Below are 12,180 nucleotides of genomic sequence, written 5' to 3'. Positions count from 1 at the left end.
GATTAAATATTTAAAATTCTAATTTTTAAAAAAATTATAATTATTGTTATTTTATTGGGTATGATAATGGTATTATGGTTATTTTTTTATTATTTTATTACTGGTATTATGGTATATGTTAAGAGTGTCAATCTAAGTACAGAGGTAAACTGAAGCAAGCTCAAATCATTGGAAATTGAGTTTATTTGGAAATAGCAGAGGAATTGCAATCTGGGACATACCAAGCCACAGGTGAGTCCTTGAGAGTTTGGGGTAGGCTATATTCATAGGCAAAAAATGTAAAGAGGAGGGAGTTAAGGCAGTGTTGGGACAGTGAATTCATTGAAAATACGGACTCTTGGTGGATGTTCATTGGTCAGGAGATAAGTTCCAGGAAATCAATCTTTCCGTTCTTAAGTTTTATTTTCCTGAGTGCGCATACTTGAGATTCTCCATTTTGTATCCTCCAGTTCCACTTTAGGTTGAAATCTTTTCTCAAGGGATACATACTGAAAAATTTACAGGTAAAAATTTTAAATGGCTGGAATTTTCTCTCAAATATACAACATTAGTGCTTTTATTTCTTGATGTGAGTTTTTGTTAACTTTATAAAAAAATTCTTTACGTTTATGATTTGTACACTTTTTGTACAGAAGTTCTGTTTCAAAAATTTTACAAAACATTGAATTTATTGGACTTTTGACTTACAGATAATACATATAGATGGTTAAAAAGTCAGTTTATATGAAAAGTGTATACAACGAATAGTTAGTCTTCCTCCTCCTGATCTATTTCCTCTCTCAGGGGCAGTAACTATTACCAGCATTCATCTAGAGTTATTTTTATACATGTACAAGTGTGTATATACAAGCATGTCTTAGAGACAATTCCATGTCAAAATTTGTAGATTTTCTAACTTTTTTCCCCTAACTTTTAATAGTTACATGTATTTCACTATATGCTTTACACTAGCCACTGAGTGCTGGACATTTAAGTGCTTGTGTGCGTGTCCATGGTTTTAGTATTCATGGGTTTTGAAGCATTAATAGATACTGCCAAATTGTCCTTCAAAATGTTTGTATTAATTTACTTCCATTTCCACTCACCAGTATGTATCAGAGGGATCGAGTTTAATAGTATATTGGTGCATAAATAGTAATGCCCTCAAGAGGGAGATATTTTCAAAAATAAATGGACATTTGATTATAACAGTTCTTATTTAAGTACCTTAAACAAGGAAGATGTGGCTTGTTCATTTATAAAAGTAGTACTGAGAAACGTCAACTGAAGTACATCCAGAGTGAACGGTTTTCCCTAAATGGTGTGGTAGGTACATAAATTTTAGAGAAATGAAAGTAAGAAAACTTTGAATTATCCTTAGTTATTAACAAGAAGACTAATGAGATAAAGTCAAAAATTTTAAGAAATGGATTTTCAGGTCCTTTCTCTCTGACCTTATCCTTGTGGTTGTTTGGTTAAAAAAAAAAAAATGCATATAAACCTTATGGGGCAGGCCTAGTTATAGGATTATAGCTTGTGTTAGGTGATTTGGGGAGGATTTAAAGTAGCAGCAATTTGCTCAGGAAGTAGGAGTAATTCTGTGATTGGGTTTCTTTATGAACCTTACCTAGGAGGTAGGAAGAATTAATTGGGGCTAAGGTTATAATAATAAAGCAAAAACAGTTCCTTATATTAGCCAGAAAATGGGAATAGTTGATCATTTTTGTGGTTTGGAGAGTGCTGTGTTTGTCTTGGTGCAGATGTAATTACTAAATTGCCTTATTTTTGTCTTGCTCTCTCATATTCACAGAGTGACTTTGTCTAATGTTAATGTTTTGTGATTTTTTTATGTTTAACAGAATACCTTGATCTGCCTGAGTGTCAGTCCAGCTCCTGGCTGCTTTCTCTTTTTTAAGAGGTAAGACTCATGAAGTTGCAAAGGACAGAAAACCCAAACCAAAATGACTTAAGCAAAAAGTTATGTCATTTTTGGATTATATATATTTTTATTTTATTTTAATAAATGAAGTAATTATATTTTAATAGATGAAGTAATTGAGACTCCATGATTAAGTAGCTGAGCTTGAGTCTGAACATTCTGATTCCATGGCTTCTGTTTATTCCACTACTTCCAGGTGCTAAAGTATGAATGAGCAGAAGGAAATGTAGCTGCAGACCTAGGATGAATGGCTGGGAAGGGGGAACAGAGAGGGAAAAGCATAGATAGTTAGGGTGGGCTAAGAGTAAGGAACAAAATGAAAGGAGATGTGTGTTTTAGGGCAGGTGAATGAAATGATGAAGGCCATGTTTTAGGAAATCTAGTGTATATGAGTTGAGAGAGAAACAAAGCTAGAAATTTAGCCTATATGTATGTGTATATATATATATATATATATATATATATATATATATATATATATATATATAATCCAGCCAGGAAGAATTAAAGGTTTGGTTTGAGAAGTCTATCCCAATTTCATTTATTTAGTCCAAATCTAAGGAAAAGGGCAGATCTTGCAAAAACTATGACTAAGCATAGTTTAGTCCTAACTGGTTGTGGATCCTAACTGGTTTCAAAAAAATAAGAGGTCCAGAAAAGAGTGTGTGTGTGTGTGTGATCTACACACATTTTATAGTTTTACTAACACTCTTGGAAATATTCCTAGTTCCATGAAGAGCTGTAATAGGATGTTTTTTCCATTAGATGGAGCTATATCTTTGTTACAGGAGACTTTTATAAATTTTATGAAAAGAATGTTTCTTAGATGAGGAACTTTAATGTGGAAAGGAAGGAACTGCAAGTTAAAATGATTTTTAGAGTAGCCATGTTACTTCTAACCTTTGAACTATCTTGAGTTGTGAATATAGGTGCCTTTGCACAGGTCTATATATTTTATATACTCTGTTGATATAAAGTATATTTAATAAAACTTTGTTTATTGTGCCTCCCTTTGAAAAGGCCCAAACCAAACCCTAGAAGAGTAGCTATAATAGTATTTAAATTATGATATTTCTCTATACAGGTTCATAATCACTCATTTGTAATTCTGAAATCCAAAAAGCCAGAGTTTGCAAATAAAAACCCAGAAAACTCAGTTAAATTTGAATTCTAGATAAACACTGAATAACTTCTCTAGCACAAGTATGTTCCATGCAATATTTGGGACATATATTAAAAAATTATTGTTCATCTGTAATTCAAATTCAGTTGGACATTCTGTATTTTATCTTGTAACCCATTCTGAAGGCCAAAGGTTTTCATAACTTGTTTGGAAAATGTAATCTAGATTGACCTGAGGCTATTTGTAGCCTTTACCTAACTTACTGGGAGTATTTGTATATATCACTGCAGAAATATTAATGTATTTGATTGTGGATACTGCCTCAACTCCACTGGGGGTGTTACATAATATGTGACATTTGTACCATATTATCATTTCAAAATCAGAAAAGTGCTGAATTTTAAAATACAATTGTTTCTGAGACTTTAAAAAAGAGATTATGAAACTGTGGTAAGTTTTTTTTTTTTCACTAAGAACAATTAAGTATGCAAAAAGTTATTTCTGAAGGTAATGTAAAAATTTTAAAAAATACCCAAAATGAGTTTATCATAGGTAATAAGACTGGAAATAAACCTCATTGCTTTTGGAAAGAGGGACTCAGTTTGTTGCTACTTCAAAAAAAGGTCAAAAGCATAATGTAGAGGATAGGGCACCTACAGTTCAAAATGAAAAAGCAATGGAGAAATTATTTACTCATCCCCAGCCAAAACAGAATTACCTCAGACTCAAAGAGAGGCGGCCATTTTCCCTTTCCTTCAAATAAAACAAGCCCTATGGAGGGTCACTAACTAATTTCCTTGGCATTACATTCCAGAATGTTATTTTTCTACTTAGGAAATGCTTTCTAATTCATCTTAAATTTCTCTGCTTTCAGTTGATATTTGATAGAGTTAGTGTTAAAGACCATTAAAAGAACTGGATATGATGTATGTTATACATACACAACTGAAAAGACTAGCATTATTTCTTAATTAATGACACAGACCACCACCAACTTGCTGAAAACATGAGGGTATGTGATAAAATTTTAAGTTGAGTTTAGAAAGTTGGAAGATAGAAGCAAAACGTATATATGAAAAAGAGAACACTAGGAAGCGTGATTGGCAAAAGTCTATTTTCAAAGTTATCAGAAGAAATTGATTCAATATAAAAAGCCCTAGCCGGAAAAGACATAGTAAACACATTATAAAAATACTAAGACTGCTCTGAAACATAATTCTGGGTGTATATATGTATTAAAAAATGCCTACAGAAAGGTATGCAATCCTCTTATGTATCGTGCCTTTAATATATCAATACATACTAGGATGAGGCTAGTTGTTTTATAATAATAATAAAGTTTGTTAAATGGTTCTAATGGAATAATCTTAAAGGGAATTGAAATTATCTAAGATGGACATAGAAGCTGAGAAGAAAATCAGTAGATTTTCAATGAAGTCAAAGGATGAAGGGTGACAAGGAAAGCCCCAACTGGTAGCAAAGCTGGAGAGTGAGGGAGGAGAGGCAGCACTGATTTGGATGTTTGCAGCAGTTTGCTGAGAGTGTATGATATAAGACTTTTTTCTGTTTCCCACTTGAAATCTGTAGTAAAGTTTATCTTTTAAAAAAATCTCAAAGTTCTAGGAACGACTGTGTTTCTTGTGTAAAATAGGGCAGGGGCCTAAGTGCTACTGGTGTTGGGTGAAGACAAAGCAGCCTGTAAGGATGAGTGACGGCCTGTATCTTCATTATAAAGGAAAATACTGCACTGCCTGGCAGGTCCAGGAATCTCAGCCCCATGTGCATTCATTGTCTGAGAGTGAAGGAGGTGTTTTATAACAGGAACAACAGTGGACATTTATATGGCATTTGAACAGAGCCATATCTTCAAAGGTCTGTGATACAGCAATTAGCGACTGAAATAGCTGGCAACTAGCAATATAATTAAAGAAGACTTTGTTTCTTGAAGTCTGAGACTTGAACAATTGGAGACAGAAAGACTAAGAATTCCAGCACAATATAGAGAAATAAAATGTTAGCATGAGGACTGGGTCTGGCATGTGATATAGTCCAGCGAGAGGCACAGAGCTGTAGCCCTGGATGATTCTGAACGAGGCTTTGAGAATATAAGACTCTAGATGGGACCGTGGCTCCCTAGTAATTCCTCTAATCATTTCTCTTTTTCATCTAATCATTGCTGATTCACAGTTATTTCTGCATCCTAGAGAAAACAGTTTGGGGTAATACAGTTTTAATTATACCATTTATATGGTATTATTTTTGTTTTGCTTTTGGGCTTTGTTGAAATGTTCATTAGCTTTATCACAAATCATTTTTTATTTGGCTCTTCTTAATTAAACATTTACAAAATTCTTAGAAAAGACACTTATTTGTCTAACCTAGAGGGACACAAGATTACATCTATGGCTCTGTTTTTGAATCCTAGAATGTGGAATAGGTCAGTAACCATCCTTATAAAACCCCATGAAGTCCTTGGGGTTGTTTTTGAAGACTGTCTTGAAAAAATCTTTGTTCTTTCTCTCCTGGTTTTCTCCTACAACCACTGTTGAGAATTGTTTGTCCTTACTCATGCACTTAGAGTAATCCTTGGTTTCTCATACCAAGTCTCTGATTGATGTCTATATTTGGTCTTTAATTTATTCCACACTGTAGAACACTTATGGTAGTCGGCTGCATTTGAATTTTTTAAAAAATGATTTTAAATGAGGCGGAATCCAAAATAAACAAACTAAAACAAAATGAAACAAAAAAACTCCTTCTTCACCATTGTGCCATGACTTGTGGGCTGCACTGTGTGTGTATTTAGCAATCCAGAATTTTTTGTTTTCCAAATATCCTTCCCATGAATTATGAAAGTGATAAACACTATAAAAACAATACAAAATAGGAAAGCATAAAGAAGAAAATGAAAATCATACTTAATCTCATCACCCAGAAATAAACATTTTGTTTCCTACAATGTTAAATTTGAGTTTTGGAAACTATGTTAAACTCTGTAAAGAACAACCCTGGGAATCAAAGATTTGCCCTTGGCCAAGACTGAGGTATATATGTCTTATAAAAATTCTTAAAATTCGCACAAGAAATCTTTGGTTTTAAAAATTGTTTCTTGGAGTTCCCGCGTGGCTCAACGGAAATGAATCTGACTAGCACCCATGAGGATGCAGGTTCAATCCCTGGCCTCACTCAGTGGGTTAAGGATCCCGCATTACTGTGAGCTGTGGTGTAGGTTGCAGATGCGGCTCGGCTCCTGCATTGCTATGGCTGTGGTGTAGGCCGGCAGCTATAGCTCTAATTGGACCCCTAGCCTGGGAATTTCCATGTGCCACAAGAGCAGCCCTAAAAAAGACCAAAAAAAAAAAAAATTATTTCTTAAGTACCCTGGATTTAAGTATTTGGAATTGCAGAAATGACCATTTGATTGATTAAGGTAATTGTTAACTATTACTTCCTTGCTGAGTTTGCTTACCTGCAAATTAGAAATGTATTAATTGTTCCAGGTGTCCTATCACAGCTGACATTTGTGTATGCAGAAACAGGGAAAACCATCCACTTTATCTCTTATTATCACAAAAAAAAGAGGACTTCTTTTCTCTTTTTCTATTATATATCATTTACTGCAAGTGCACAGTTTATTATAGTGTTTCTTAACCTCTTTTTTTTTGTCTTCATTCTGTGCGTTGCTTTTCTGATTTCACTCTGAGAAATAACATGGAAATGAATGAAGGATGTAGTTTTAAATACTTAACACTTGATATATTGATCCTTCTCACTGTGTGGTCACTTAGAAATTATTAAATTCTATGGACAAAGTCACAAAGCATTAAGCCTTCAAGGAATCTGCATACATGTCTGCTTTGGGGTGTTTAATGCAATGCTTTGGTAAAACAGAGACCTCGCCTGGAAAGGCAGTGAGAGCAATGTTTTCTGGGGATGTGTTTAACCCCCTCTAGTGGAGAGGAAGAAGTGTAGAGAAATTCCTCAAATATTTTGATTAGCCGACATAATTTATCTATTTAGATGATTTTCTCCAAGCACATTAGACTTGCTAATTAATTTTCACCTAGTTAAGCAGGAGAAAGCTGTTACTATTTTAAAAAGCCTTCTCATTCCCTACACATTTATAAACTAGATCATCCTTATGGAGATGTTTAGAACTGAAATGTCATTAGTAGATTTCATTTCTTAGTCAAACCAAACAAGCCAGAATCCTGACATAGAAAACATGTCATTTCATTCTGAGTTAAATAAGCTAAAAAACAAACAAACAAACAAACAAAAAACAGCCAAAAAAACTATCTTTGACCAGGATTCTCCTCAAATCACTATTTTAGGACCATGTCTCATTCCTAACAACAATCATCCACCAAAGAGGAAAAAATAATGGTGTTTGGAAAACGTCCTTGCTGCTGCTGTGTTTAGGAGGAAAAAATGTGTCTTATGAAGGCATTTTCAGCTGGCATTTTTCACAAACTGATGGACATCTGTTCAGCCTATGCACTGTGCAGCTCAGAACACGTTTATTCCCTCAGCATTCTTAAGGGGCTCTGTGCACTCGCTGGATGCCAAAGATAACATCTAGATCAGCAATTTCTCATAAATCATTGGAACACAGAACATGAAACAAGAAGAAGAAATGAGGAATTCAATAACAAATATGGCAAGGTGCACAAACAAGAGAATTGAAACCAGATGAAAAGGAGCCTTTCAGAACAGAAGGTCAAGAAACAAGAAACTTGTTTCCCTGGTTCCCTCAAAGCTTTAGAGTAATCCCTCTGATTGTGCTTCCCATTCAGCCATCAGCTTACTGCTCTGAGTTGGTTTTAGAATATTTATGTGCTGGATTTAAGGCTTTACCAAACAACTGAAAAATTAGTGTCGTTTATTTTAGTTTGCTCAAGGCCCCAGGCCATTATGCAATAAAGAGGAAAATAGTGTTTATTGTACTTTAAGGAGTACTGTGCCCACATGCCTTTACATGAATTCCAGATACATGTATATAAATGTAGCTCAATTTATACACTAGTTTTTTTTTAACTTGAAGTTACATAAATACAGTAATGTGACTAATTCTGTTTTTTAAACAAAATGTCAGAAGTTCTCAGGAGCCATCTCCTAAGATATACTTATCCTCACACTGTTGACATTACTGAGTGTGTTATGGGGATATCTGTGAGTCTGAAATGCTGCAGTCCATTTTTTTTTTTTTTTTTTTTTTTTTTTTAGGGCTGCACCCGCAGTATATGGAGTTTCTCAGGCTAGGGGTCAAACTGGAGCTATAGCTGCCGGCCTACACCACAGCCACAGCAACACCAGATCTGAGCCATGTCTGCCACCTACATCACAGCTCATGGCAACGCTGGATCCTTAACCCATTGAGCAAGACCAGGGATGGAATCTGCAACCTCATGGTTCCTAGTAGGATTCCTTTCCCCTGCACCATGATAGGAACTCCTTTTTTTTTTTTTTTTTTTTTTAATTTCTCTGCAGTCCATTTTTAAAAATAGCTTCTGTGATGGCAAACCATCATTTGTCAGTGGGTTTGAACTTGTGGAAACATAGTCATTTGTTGACAAGTATGGTAAATGATGAAGGTGAAATTATTTTTTAAAAACAATGTAGAGTAATAAATTAATAATAAAAGTATGTTTGAAAGCATTTTCAAGGAAAAGTTACAAAATATGAGAAATGTCTCCCCATACAACTATTCAACATGTAAACTGAATATTAAAATTTTTTGAACTATGTTTTATCTCATAACAAAGAACCTCATCTTGCTCTTTCATTGTGAATATTTTAAAGTGCATGATGAGAGGTCTAAGCAATCATTATAAGAAATCATTATAGAAATTATTCTGTGAGAAAATAAATAAATAGTTGATCACTTTATAAGTTCAGGGTTATAGACAATTGAATGTTGTTTCTCTAAATCTGAATGCTTTCATGGCATATTTTGCAAGTAAGTTATCTTTAAGATACTGAGTTGATGTATTTTCATCCCTTCCAGATATCCTTAAACTTATTTTTTTACCCTTGATTTCAACTTCCCACATCAGCCTTGTCAGACTGAACCCTTGAACCACAGATAGACTAGCCTTGGACCCACCTCCCTCCTGTGCCTCCCTAAGCTATTTTCAGAAGATGAGTTCCTTCTCTTCAGAAATGTGTTTTCTCCCATGTGGTCACCATTCAAAAACAGGCTAGTTTTGTTTTGTTTCTTAGCTTTCTCAGTGCATAGGCAGACATTGTCACATGTGATTGAGCATGAGGGTATAGCCAGAAGACCTGGAACCAGTTAATGGCCTTCTACTTGCCAATCATGCCATCTCATCCAGGTGGCTGAACTGCTCTGTGCCTCAGTTTCCTCATGGGCAAATTTGAAAAAAATCATAGCTTCTAATTTAGGTGTTGTTAGGTTTTAAATGAGTTAACATTTAAAATACTTCAAAGAGCATCTGGTACATGGTGAGTCTCCATAAACATTTGCCATTATCATTACATTAAAGTAAATATACAGAGTGAGGTTTTTTGCTGTCATAATATTTTTTTTGTCCTTTTATGGCCACACCAGTGGCATATAGAGGTTCCCAGGGTAAGGGTTGAATCAGAGCTACAGCTTCTGGCCTACACCACAGCCACAACAACGCCAGATCCGAGCTGTGTCTGGGACCTGCATCACAGCTAACGGCAACATCAGATCCTTAACCCACTGAGCAAGGCCAGGGATCGAATCTGCATTCTCATGAGTAAGAGTCAGATTTGTTTCTGCTAAGCCACGACGGAAAATCCTGTTATAACTTTTAAAATAATTTTGAAATCTGTGCAGAACATTTTCTCATACCTGTAAACATGTTTCTAGCTGATAATATTTTAGCTTGTGGATGCACCATAATTTACCACATTAATCCCTTATGTTTGATATTTAGATGGTTTCCATTTTTTGCTATTTTAAATAATATGAAAATGTTATTCATCCTTGTTTTCCTAAAATCATAGGAGATCCTGAACAATTCCATAGGGTGTGTGCATTTTAATCCTTTTGATATCTTTTTTTCTAAATTGGACACTAGAAATATATCAACTCGCATTCCCATCTGTGGAGACATCGATTTCTGTAGCTCACTGTGCACATTTCAGTCTGACCATCCAGCATAATCCCCCTTCTACTTCTTTAATCTATGAGCTACTTCTGCACATTCCCCAGATTCCCCACATAGAAAAAAAGGGTTTTTTAACTGGTTCAGTCATCCAAATCATCATTGGTGATTCATATTACTTGGAATATATTATCCCAAATGTTTTGTTCTTTCACTTTGCCTTTGTCTTTTATCTTTGTTCCATTTCCCGTTGTTCCCTCTCCTTGCCCCTTAAATCTTGTCACAGACCTGTTTCTCCAGAAAGGCATAAGCTCCCAACCTCAGGAATTTTCCTCAGATATGCTGTCACCAGAGAAAGCTTAGAGTCACTGCAACACAAAGACGGACTTTCTTCCTTTACGCCAGACACAATGCTAGAGGAACAGAAAGGAAGGCTTACAACAAAAGCAGAGACAGAAAAAACATAAAATAAGGGACAAAACAGACACAAATGAGGGCATTTGGAAGGAACCTCTATTATTGGGCATAATTTTTTTAATTATAGTTAATTTATAATGTGCCAATTTCTGCTGTACAGCAAAGTGACCCCGTCAGATATATCTTCTATCATGGTCTATCCCAAGAGACTAAATATAGTTCCCCATGCTATATAGTAGGACCTCATTGCTAAACCATTCTAAGTGTAATAGTTTGAATCTACTAACCCCAAACTCCCAGTCCCTCCCACTCCCCTCCTTTTCCCCCTTGGTAACCGCAAGTCTGTTCTCTGTGTCTGAGTCTGTTTCTGTTTTGTAGATAGATTCATTTGTGCCATATTTTAGATTCCACATACAAGTGATATCATATGGAATTTATCACTGTCTTTCTGACTTAAGTCACTTAGTATGATAATCTCTAGTTGCATCCATGTTGCTGCAAATAGCATTATTTCATTCTTTTTATGACTGAGTAGTAGTCCATTGTGTGTGTGTATGTGTGTGTGTGTGTATATCTGTATCTATGTATATATCACGTCTTAATCCATTAATCTGTTGATGGACATGGATTAAGACTGTTTCCATGGATTAGATTGTTTCCATGTCTTGGGTATTGTGAATAGTGCTACTGTGAATATAGGGGTATATGTATCTTTTTGAATTGTAGTTTGCCCAGGAGAGGGATTGCTGGATCATACAGTAGTTCTATATTTAGTTTTCTGAGGTATCTCCACACTGTTTTCCATAGTGGTTGTACCAATTTACATTCCCACCAACAGTAAAGGAGGGTTCCCTTTTCTCCACATCTTCTCCAGCATTTGATTTTTGTAGACTTATTAATGATTATTATTCTGATTGATATGAGATGATACCATTGTAATTTCGATTTGCATTTCTCTAATAATTAGTGATGCTGAGCATTTTTTCATGTGTCTACTGGCCACCTGTATGTCTTATTTGGAGAAATGTCTATTCAGGTCTTCTGCACATTTTTTGATTGGGATGTTTGTTTTTTTGTTGTTGAGTTATATGAATTGTTTGTATTTCTTGGAGATTAAGTCTTTGTTGGTTGCGTCATTTGCAATTATTTTCTCCCACTCCGTAGGTTGTCTTTTTGTTTTTTTTAATGCTTTCCTTTGCTGTACATAAGCTTGTAAGTTTGATTAAGTCCCATTTGTTTATTTTTGTTTTTATTTCTATTATCAGGCATAATTTTAAGGTAGGGATCATGTATGGGGGAGTTCTTTATATACTGAAAGGAAAACATATTCAATAGATACTGTTAAGTGTAAAAACAAGGAATGGGACAGCATATGGAGCAGTGTGTTCCTATTTGCACTGGAAAATAGTACCTAAGAATACATGTGCATTGCTTGTTTATCCATAATATACCTCTGCCAGAACACAGAGAACTCTGGGGGCTCTGACTAACCCTGGAAAGGAAAACTGGGGAGTTGAGAAGAGGGATGTTAAAAGATTCTTTTCGCTATCTTTTTATCATCTGAATTTGCAACTATATGAATGCGTTGTCTATTAAAAAGTAGAAGTAAAATATATTAAAACTTC

General features: G+C 35.0%; 1 long non-coding RNA gene across 2 annotated transcripts in view; it reads left to right on the top strand.

The window, feature by feature from the left end:
* Positions 1-12,180, top strand: part of LOC106505741 — a 153,652-nt gene continuing 141,472 nt past the window's right edge. For both annotated transcript variants that reach the window (XR_002337750.1, XR_002337751.1), the window contains exon 1: positions 1-1,897. This is a non-coding gene — a long non-coding RNA (uncharacterized LOC106505741). The remainder of the gene's footprint in view (positions 1,898-12,180) is intronic.

This window comes from Sus scrofa, chromosome 13 (assembly GCF_000003025.6).
Source record: "Sus scrofa isolate TJ Tabasco breed Duroc chromosome 13, Sscrofa11.1, whole genome shotgun sequence".
Lineage (NCBI taxonomy): Eukaryota > Metazoa > Chordata > Mammalia > Artiodactyla > Suidae > Sus > Sus scrofa.
Note: the sequence above shows the minus strand (reverse complement) of the source record. Positions and strands in the feature narration are given on the sequence as shown.